Source organism: Pseudophryne corroboree, chromosome 6 (genome assembly GCF_028390025.1).
Source record: "Pseudophryne corroboree isolate aPseCor3 chromosome 6, aPseCor3.hap2, whole genome shotgun sequence".
NCBI classification, from domain to species: domain Eukaryota; kingdom Metazoa; phylum Chordata; class Amphibia; order Anura; family Myobatrachidae; genus Pseudophryne; species Pseudophryne corroboree.
Genome location: NC_086449.1, coordinates 542,794,649 through 542,803,072, shown reverse-complemented (window position 1 = coordinate 542,803,072; position 8,424 = coordinate 542,794,649). Strand labels below are relative to the sequence as shown.

At 39.6% G+C, this 8,424-nt stretch overlaps 1 long non-coding RNA gene across 1 annotated transcript in view; it reads left to right on the top strand.

The window, feature by feature from the left end:
- Positions 1-1,532: 1,532 nt before the first annotated feature.
- LOC134935429 (uncharacterized) overlaps positions 1,533-8,424 on the top strand; it is a 132,043-nt gene continuing 125,151 nt past the window's right edge. Inside the window, exons 1-3 of the long non-coding RNA XR_010180133.1 lie at positions 1,533-1,736; positions 2,576-2,774; positions 2,972-3,089. This is a non-coding gene — a long non-coding RNA (uncharacterized LOC134935429). The remainder of the gene's footprint in view (positions 1,737-2,575; positions 2,775-2,971; positions 3,090-8,424) is intronic.

Below are 8,424 nucleotides of genomic sequence, written 5' to 3'. Positions count from 1 at the left end.
TAAATGTATATACTTGCAATGCCCTGATGACTATTCTGATGGGTGCCTGTGTGCTATTGGTGCAGCCCGCCTGTTAATCATACTATCGATTGTGACATTCCTGTTTACTTTGGTAGTAAGGGGATAGGGTTGGTTCTTGCTGACCCTTACTTATGTTTGCTATATATTGGGGGAGTTCAACAGCCGTGTACATTTATGCACAAAGTTTTTTCAATCTGAAGTTAACGTAATTTGTGTTAGCAACTGGGTATTTGTTGCCTGGTTACAAGCGACCGGAAGTGATGCTGTATAGAAATCCCTGTGGCAGCTCAAATACCACAGGTTGCTAGGTAATCGATTGATTTATCCTGATTATGTATCTGGCCTATATGAGGATCTGTAGTGGATACTTTGGTTGTTCACTCCGATGTGGTTTACATAAGCTAATGTGGTCTGCTTTACTCATGGCGCCGTTACTTGGGTATTTGTTGCCTGTTTACGAGCGACCAGAAGTGATGCGGTATAGAAATCCCTGTGGCAGCTCAAATACCACAGGTTGCTAGGCTACCGATTGATTTATCTTGATTATGTATCTGGCCTTTACGAAGATCTGTAGTGGATACTGTGGTTGTTCAGTCCAATGTGGTTTACATAAACTAATGCGGTCGGCTTTACTCACGGTGCTGTTGCTTGGCAACGCCGGACGGGAAGTGACGCGCGGCTCACAGGAAGTACCGTGCGTGTCACTGTACCGGTGTGCGTTCCGCACATGATGTTAGACTCCTTGTGTGGCCACAATGAGTTGTTTTAAAATCAATTTATGTGTGTGTCTGGTTTGTGCTGTGTATATGTATTTGGCCTTATCCTGTGACAGCTGGCTGATATTAGCTTAATGATGGCCTGTTTGTTCATGCTGCTAATTGGATGATTGGGGGGTGTGGCTGCACCAAGGGTATATATGGTTTCACTATTCAGAGCAGTGCTAGGGAGATGGCAACCTGGTAATCTAGTCTTGACATAGGCTCTGCTGTGAGCCGAAACGTTGACCTTCTGTTTGTGAGTATGTGCTGTCTGGATTAAAATCTATCTATTTCACCCTGGAGAAGTCTGGTGAGTGCATCCTTATTTGTGCACATGTATCGTGGAACTTTGTTCTGATAGGACCTGTTCCTGGATTTTGCACCCCAGCAACTGTGATTATTAACGACATGCGAGTGCGGCTCTTCTACAATGGATATATATATATATATATATATATATATACTGTATATATATATATATATATATATATATATATATACAGTATATATATATACAGTATATATTTATATATACACATGTAAAGCCATGTATAGGTTTACACATATATAGTGGTAATATTCATATTGATGTTGTTTATTGTGTTGGGGAGGAGTAAGTGATGGAGTGGTGAGCCAGCAGCAAGTCATGTGACGTAGAAACTGCTAGAACCAGCTGCAGCTGGCTGAGGTGGACAGTTGTCAGTCAAAGTCTATAAATAGCAGCCCTCCCCAACTGCCAGTGGGCAGTATGAGGTAACTTTCTGAGGGAGTGGACCTGCTTTGCAGGGGTACCTGAGTCCCAGTGTTTCCCAGTGAGTGGTGGGAAGCGATGGTACTGTGTTGGAGGACAGAGCAGCTGTACTTTACAGCAGCATTTCTCAGACCCAGCATCCTCTGGCAGGTGATTCCCCTCAGAGAGACTGCCATGTAAAGAGAGATGGTGAAAGTGACAGAAAGGTCTGTAATTGCACACCATGCACAGTACTACACCTTGTCACCATGTTCCAGCTGATTTATTCACCTGTCCAGTGCCTCATTCAGAAAAACAAACTATACCCATTCATCAAAACTAAGAGCTAACCACTTTTCAACATTAACAAAAACTCATCAGTATAAATTCTCCACACACTGATTTGTATATATGTCTAACAAGGTTACAAAGTTTAGCAGACAGTGAAAAGGAATTACAAGTGTAACCAGCACATACAGGAACAGGTACATTATATATAGAAATCTTAAAACCATATTTTTTTCAAGGATATTTTCACTTCGGACAGCAACACAAGAAAGCGGAACTTTGCAAATCATTTAGCATCTGCTAATTGAGTACAGTTTAATCTATGACTTCTCCGATGTGTACTTTCAACGTTCTTGATGTTCCACCTATATACCATAAGCTGCATTTACATTCTATGCTATAAACGACATTGCTGGTATTACAGGTCACAAAGTCCCATATTTAAACACATTTTGATTAATTGTTCTTTCCAAATTTTCCCACTGCCTTGTATCCATTTACAGCCCAGTCATAAGCCACATCTAAAAAGCCTTTAGATTTTACTGTTGTCATAGATTTCTTTGGGGGTAATGCACTTAATTAGTGCTAATATTAGTGCTAATATTATGGGCTCTTTTATAAATGCACCTTGGTTTAGATGGAAACAGGTCTTCTATGATGGGGTCTTTTTTTAAAGATAATCCAATGTCTTTTTAAAGATCCTTCTCTATGTTTATATTGGCTGCTGAATGTTGTTACAAAAGCCCTTTCAAAATCTGACAAATTTTTATCTTTTTAGGTATAAACTGCAGGAGATCTTTTTGAACTACCCCTGCCACCTGTTCTTTAACATGATTAATCTTCATCTCTGTGGCTTGCATTTGGTACTTCCCTGTCTGTGTACAGTTGCTCTAATATGCCTGAATTGTCCCACTGGAATTCAATCCAACCAGTTAGGATGGTGACAACTAGTCTTGCCTATATACGCACCTGAATCGGTTGGTTTTATATAATTAATTGTGTTTATGTTGTTTTGTTCTATGTAAACCGTGCTATCTAAAATGTTAACTCTCTCAGTACTAGCTTCAAATGAGAAAAAAAGATTTTTGGAATTTGAATTCAATTACTAATTTTTTTTAAAAGGGTTTCTCCTCTCCTCCGTATAAAAAAGACATCATCAATGTATCTATTTCAGGACACCAGGTTTGCTCCAAAGTGGTTGTGATTATGAATCGTTTCTTCTTCCCATTGCCCCATGAAAATATTGCCATAGCTTGGAATGAACCTGGTGCCCATAGCAGTCTCTAAATTTTGTAAGTAAAAGACGTCATTAAAAACAAAATGGTTGTTTGTTAAAATAACTCTTCTCTAAAGCTTTTGAGATTGCTTTTCTTCCCTCCCCGTGATCTATAATTGTGTACAAGGAGCGTACATCCGCTGTAACTAATATCACTCCTCCTTCCCATTGTGTCTGATTGAATTTATTTAAAAGTCCCATGTATCGATTAGGTGTGAGGGATTTTTGGACACTAGCAGTTGGAGATAGTAATCGATGAATCCAGATAAGTTAGAGGTTATGGAGTTTATTCCAGAAACAATCGGGCGATCAGGGGGCGTTAATTGGGTCCTTATAGACCTTAGGTAAAATGTAGAAGATGGGAATGGTGGGTTCCATATTAAGTAGAAATTTTATTTATGTTTCTTCCAATACCACAGAGTCTTTATATTTATTTATTTGTTAGTTTTTCTATTATTTTATTTGTAGGGTCTTTTTTTAAGTTTTGGTTAGTTGTGCCATCATGGAGCTGTCTGTAAACTCCTGCCTCATATTCCTCCCTTGACATTATCACAACTCCCCCCTTCTTCCGCTGGTTTTATTACTAACTCTTCATTATCTTTAAGGCTCTTCAAAGCTTGTCTTTTCTTGCAAGTTAGATTTTGTTTGGCAAGTCTCTTTTCAGTTTATTGTATATAATCTGAAACTAATTATAGAAATGTCTCTAGAAAATTACTCTTCATGTGCACTGGATTAAACACTGATTTAGGCTTGAAAGGAATATTTGCAGGGATGGTGTCTGCAATCTGACCTTCTTTTTCACTACTAATGAAGAATTTTTTTATGCTTCATTTTCTTATGAATTTATTTTATTCTACAGTACAAACGTGGAAAATGTATTCAAAGGTAAAGCCGGGGCATATTTTAATCCTTTCTCTAGTAGGGTGATTTCCTCCCTAGCTGATAAATTTGTACTTAAATTCAAATTTTTGACTTTACCTGTGTTGATATTCATTTTCTCTGAACTGTTTGGATTCTCATTATTTTCTATCTGAACTGGGTTTCCATTATTTTTATTTTTACTTTTGTTTTTGCTTTTGTTTTTCTTATGGGGTTGGTTTCTCTTTTTGTTATGGCCTCCTCTACAGCCTCTATTTTTTATCTTAAGTATGACCAATTTGGTCTCCGAAAAAAACTTGGGAAGTCAACCTGATTTTCCAGTATCGCATATTTATTGCGGTCCAGTACTCTCTCCTCCATCTGTTTTATATCATAATTATTCCGATAATTACTTTAATTTCCATAGCTGTTATAACCTCATTCCTGTTGATATCTGGTTTGATCCCAAACATCTCTTTTATTGTATGGTTGACTCCTGTATCTTTCCCTATAGATTCCATTGTTTTTTCTTTTAAGGGGTCGAAGATGAGGGTCAGTACTGGCTGCTTTATTTTTACACTGCAATTTAGATTTCATATTGAACACACCCCACTCAAATCTAACGCTCTCTGCCCATGTTATATCGGCCCCCCGCTGTAGTGCACATGGTTTTGCCCAACTGCTAACAAATTTGCTGCTGCAATCAACTCTGAATTAGGCCCTATGTTACATCTGCATCTGATTATTCAACCACCTGTAACTGCCTAGGCAGTGGCTAACACATGCGCCCATACACCATGAAAGCTGCAATAGCATTTTGTTCCAATACTAAACTTGTCCTTGAGAAACCTAATTCTGATGGCATATATCAAAGTAGCAAAGGTTACCATCAGTATACAGACACACACAGTAATGATAATGCTTGACATACATTTCAAAAAGAAAGAGAAAAGAAGAATCAGTTAAAGAGCGGGTGCACTGGCTTTCCCTTCCACAAAATGAAATAAAAAAAAAAATCTTTATTATATTCAATTTTATTCAATATCCATAGCTTACTTTTTCATTTTATTTATTATAAATTGCTCTATATTGGGACTATATCAAGCAAATATTATAAAAATAGTAGAGACAGAATAATGTGATGAAGAAAAAAAGCAAAAAGTAGCGCAGCTACCATAGGTTCAGGTAGTGTAGCTGCAGCCTGCTATGGGGCCCAGAGCTAGAGAGGGGCCCACCTTCCCTGTTAAATTACATGTGTTATATACATTTGTCACTATTGGGAGTACATAATGTCCCTTACAACCTTTTGCCTTGGTGCCTGAAATATTTCTAGGTAGGCTTCTGGGCCTGCTCATTGTAATGTAGTATACAATGAACTGGAGGGCATTAGATAATATGAACTGCGGACATTGTAATGTGGCATAATATGAAATGGGTACATTGTCTGCCATAATGTGTGTTGGGAATGCTGTGTTACATAGTTTGTACTGGCAGCCCTGCAATGTAACATAATATGAACTAGGGCACTGTTATTGGGGGATCAGGTCACATGACCGGCCGTCACCATGTCGATGCTGGGATCCTAAGCAATCAAAAGGTCTACAGTCGGCATGCTGACTAACAGGGACTATTCCCACTCGTGGGTGTCCATGACACCCATAGAGTGGGAACAGGGCTGTCAAGAGAAATCCTGGGCCCCCCTCGAGTGGGTGTGGCCACAACAACTTCTTGGGCCCCCTCAGAGTGGGTGTGGACACAGTATGTATATTTATCTATTTCTATATATAGGTATATATATATAGCTTTATAGATCTGTATAGAAATATATGTGTATATATATATATATAGATCTATCTATCTATCTATCTATCTATCTATCTATCTATCTATCTATCTATCTGTATATATATATATATATCTAACTAACTAACTAACTAACTAACTAACACTAATGGTAATGTATGGATCCATGTATTGAATATTTATATAGAATTTATAAGACACAGTGCTGTGTCTGTCATTCACAGTTCTCTGCTCACAGTGTCGCAGCCTAACAGACTAGCTCCCGACGAGGTGACAGCCCTGCTGCTGATTCTTACAATCAAGCTGAGCTGCGCCACTTCTTAAACCCATGGGCCACGCCCGGCCAGCTGCATGCCTGCCCCTCCCAGTCCCTGCCCATCTCCCGGAGCCTGCTGATACTGAAAAGGGCATCCAGAGCTGGCTGCAGAGATTGACTCGCGAGATAATGATATCTAGCGAGATCCTACAGGGGGTACACACAGAGAGATCCATGCTAAATATCTAAGCAATCTGACTAGATTGCTTGGAAATTAAGCACGGATCTCTCCATGTGTACCCTACAGCGATAGCGATGCATTGTCCCGCGCGTCACTATCACCGGTTCTAGATTGTGCCTACATGCTAGTTAGTGACCCCCTCACCCCCCCTCCTTTCCGTACACTCAGCGCACATCGCGCTGAGTGGGGGGAGAGATGTGTGCTGAGTTGTCTGTGCTAGATCGCTCAGCACACATCTCTACATGTGTACCTGCCTACCAGCGGTGCAGTTGCTAGAAGTGGCTTTGAGGGACATCCACAACAAGGGACAAACAGCCAGGTGGCACACACATACATCACCCCTCCCTGCAGTCCAACCCACCGCTTGCACGCCTGCCCACTGAATTATAATAAAGGGAAAAAAAAATTAGCCAACCAACAAAATAGCTGCTGGTGTGCTCTGGCCAGGGTCCCCTGGCATGCCCGTGGCCTGGGTAATCTGTACCCCCCCCACCTTGACACCACTGAGTGGGAACAGAACGGCGAGCGCAGCAAGCCCGCAAGGTACTTTGTTGTGCTTGCCCCCACCTCCCGCTGGCATTCTGCAGCCGGGATCCTGGGATCTATTTGCTTACCTCCGGGATCCCCATCACCGGTCACCCAGCCCCAAACCGTTGTCTCACTAGAAGCATTGGCACAGGGGCTCCTTAAAAATGTTGCTATTGGGCCCACAAAGTTCTAGCTACACCCCTGAGTTTAACATTTGCATGCCGACTTGATGGCAGCACAACATGAGCCGACTGAAATGACACTGGACACACTCCATTTACTCTTATTGACATTTTGTATATTAGGTTGTAATCCTGTGAGACATAAGCTTGGAATATTGCGTGGATAGCGTGCTATAATCACATGAGTTAGTATATAGTATAAATAAATCAAACTTGGTTATCTAGATATCATACTGATATAATTTAAATTGCTATACGGATTAAATCTATAAAAAGCATTTATATGTATCAAGTTATATTTATATGTGAATCAGATATCATTATAAATAACCTCACATATATCTGTGGAACACTATATAATATATGGTCTGTAGACACATGAAGTAACATTATACTGATACCTACGTAATAAAAAGTGTGTTTTGTTATCATAACAATTTGTATATGGGTCTGGAAAATTTAACATTTTAAATAAATCAGGATTTGGGACAATTACGTACCCCACTGACAATTGTTTGAAGGGGCGACTCTTTTTATTTATAGCTATATATGAATCAGACATCAATACAAGTGAAATTTGACACAAACCAGTTGGGTACTATACACTATGTTGTGTCACACACATGAAGTGACATCATACTGATACCTATATATTGAAAAACATGTTTTGCAATCATGACAATTTCTATAAGGGTCTAAGAAATATGATATAAGAGAATTTGTGTCATTGCTTTTAGCAGAAGTCAGACAGATTGATATCAAAAGAAAATTTTAATTCTGTAATAGAAAAGCAAAATGAGTGGACTGAGAAACCACTGAAGCGATTTTAAGCACATGTTTATTGATATCTTAAAAATAAACAAATGTATCAAACTGTGACGTGCGGTGGGGTGAGGCAGGCAAGGCAGAGCCTTTCCTGTCATACTAACATTTGCGCCAGAGTTTTGACTGTATAAAGTATATGAAAAATACAAAGAATATGTTAGAAATATCTTCTTTGTATTATTCTAATCGTTTTTACAGTCAAAACTCTGTAGTAATAAGTCTATGGCAGGTGATATAGTGCTTCCTCTGCCTATGTTTTCTGCACATCTCTGATCAAACCTCACACAATTTCCAGGAGTTTATACTGCTGCACCTGTGTGTAATGCCCACATGCACCCCATGGCTCATATATTTTGTGTAAATCTGGCTCTGGTGCTAACCACTGCCTCCTCAGCCATTTACCTTACCCGCACATCCCTGGTCTCAAGGGGATCCGGATTGAAAGTCGACAGTAACTAGGTCGACAATGTCTAGGTCGACCACTATTGGTCGACAGTAACTAGGTCGACAGGGTGTCTAGGTCGACAGGGTCTTTACACCCGTCTCAAGTTAGGATAGAATCAAGTAACAAATAGGGAATACTAACTATTTAGTTTCCATTATTCTAAACAATGTGGCAACTATTTTGTACACTGTTATATGTATAAAACCTAGAGAT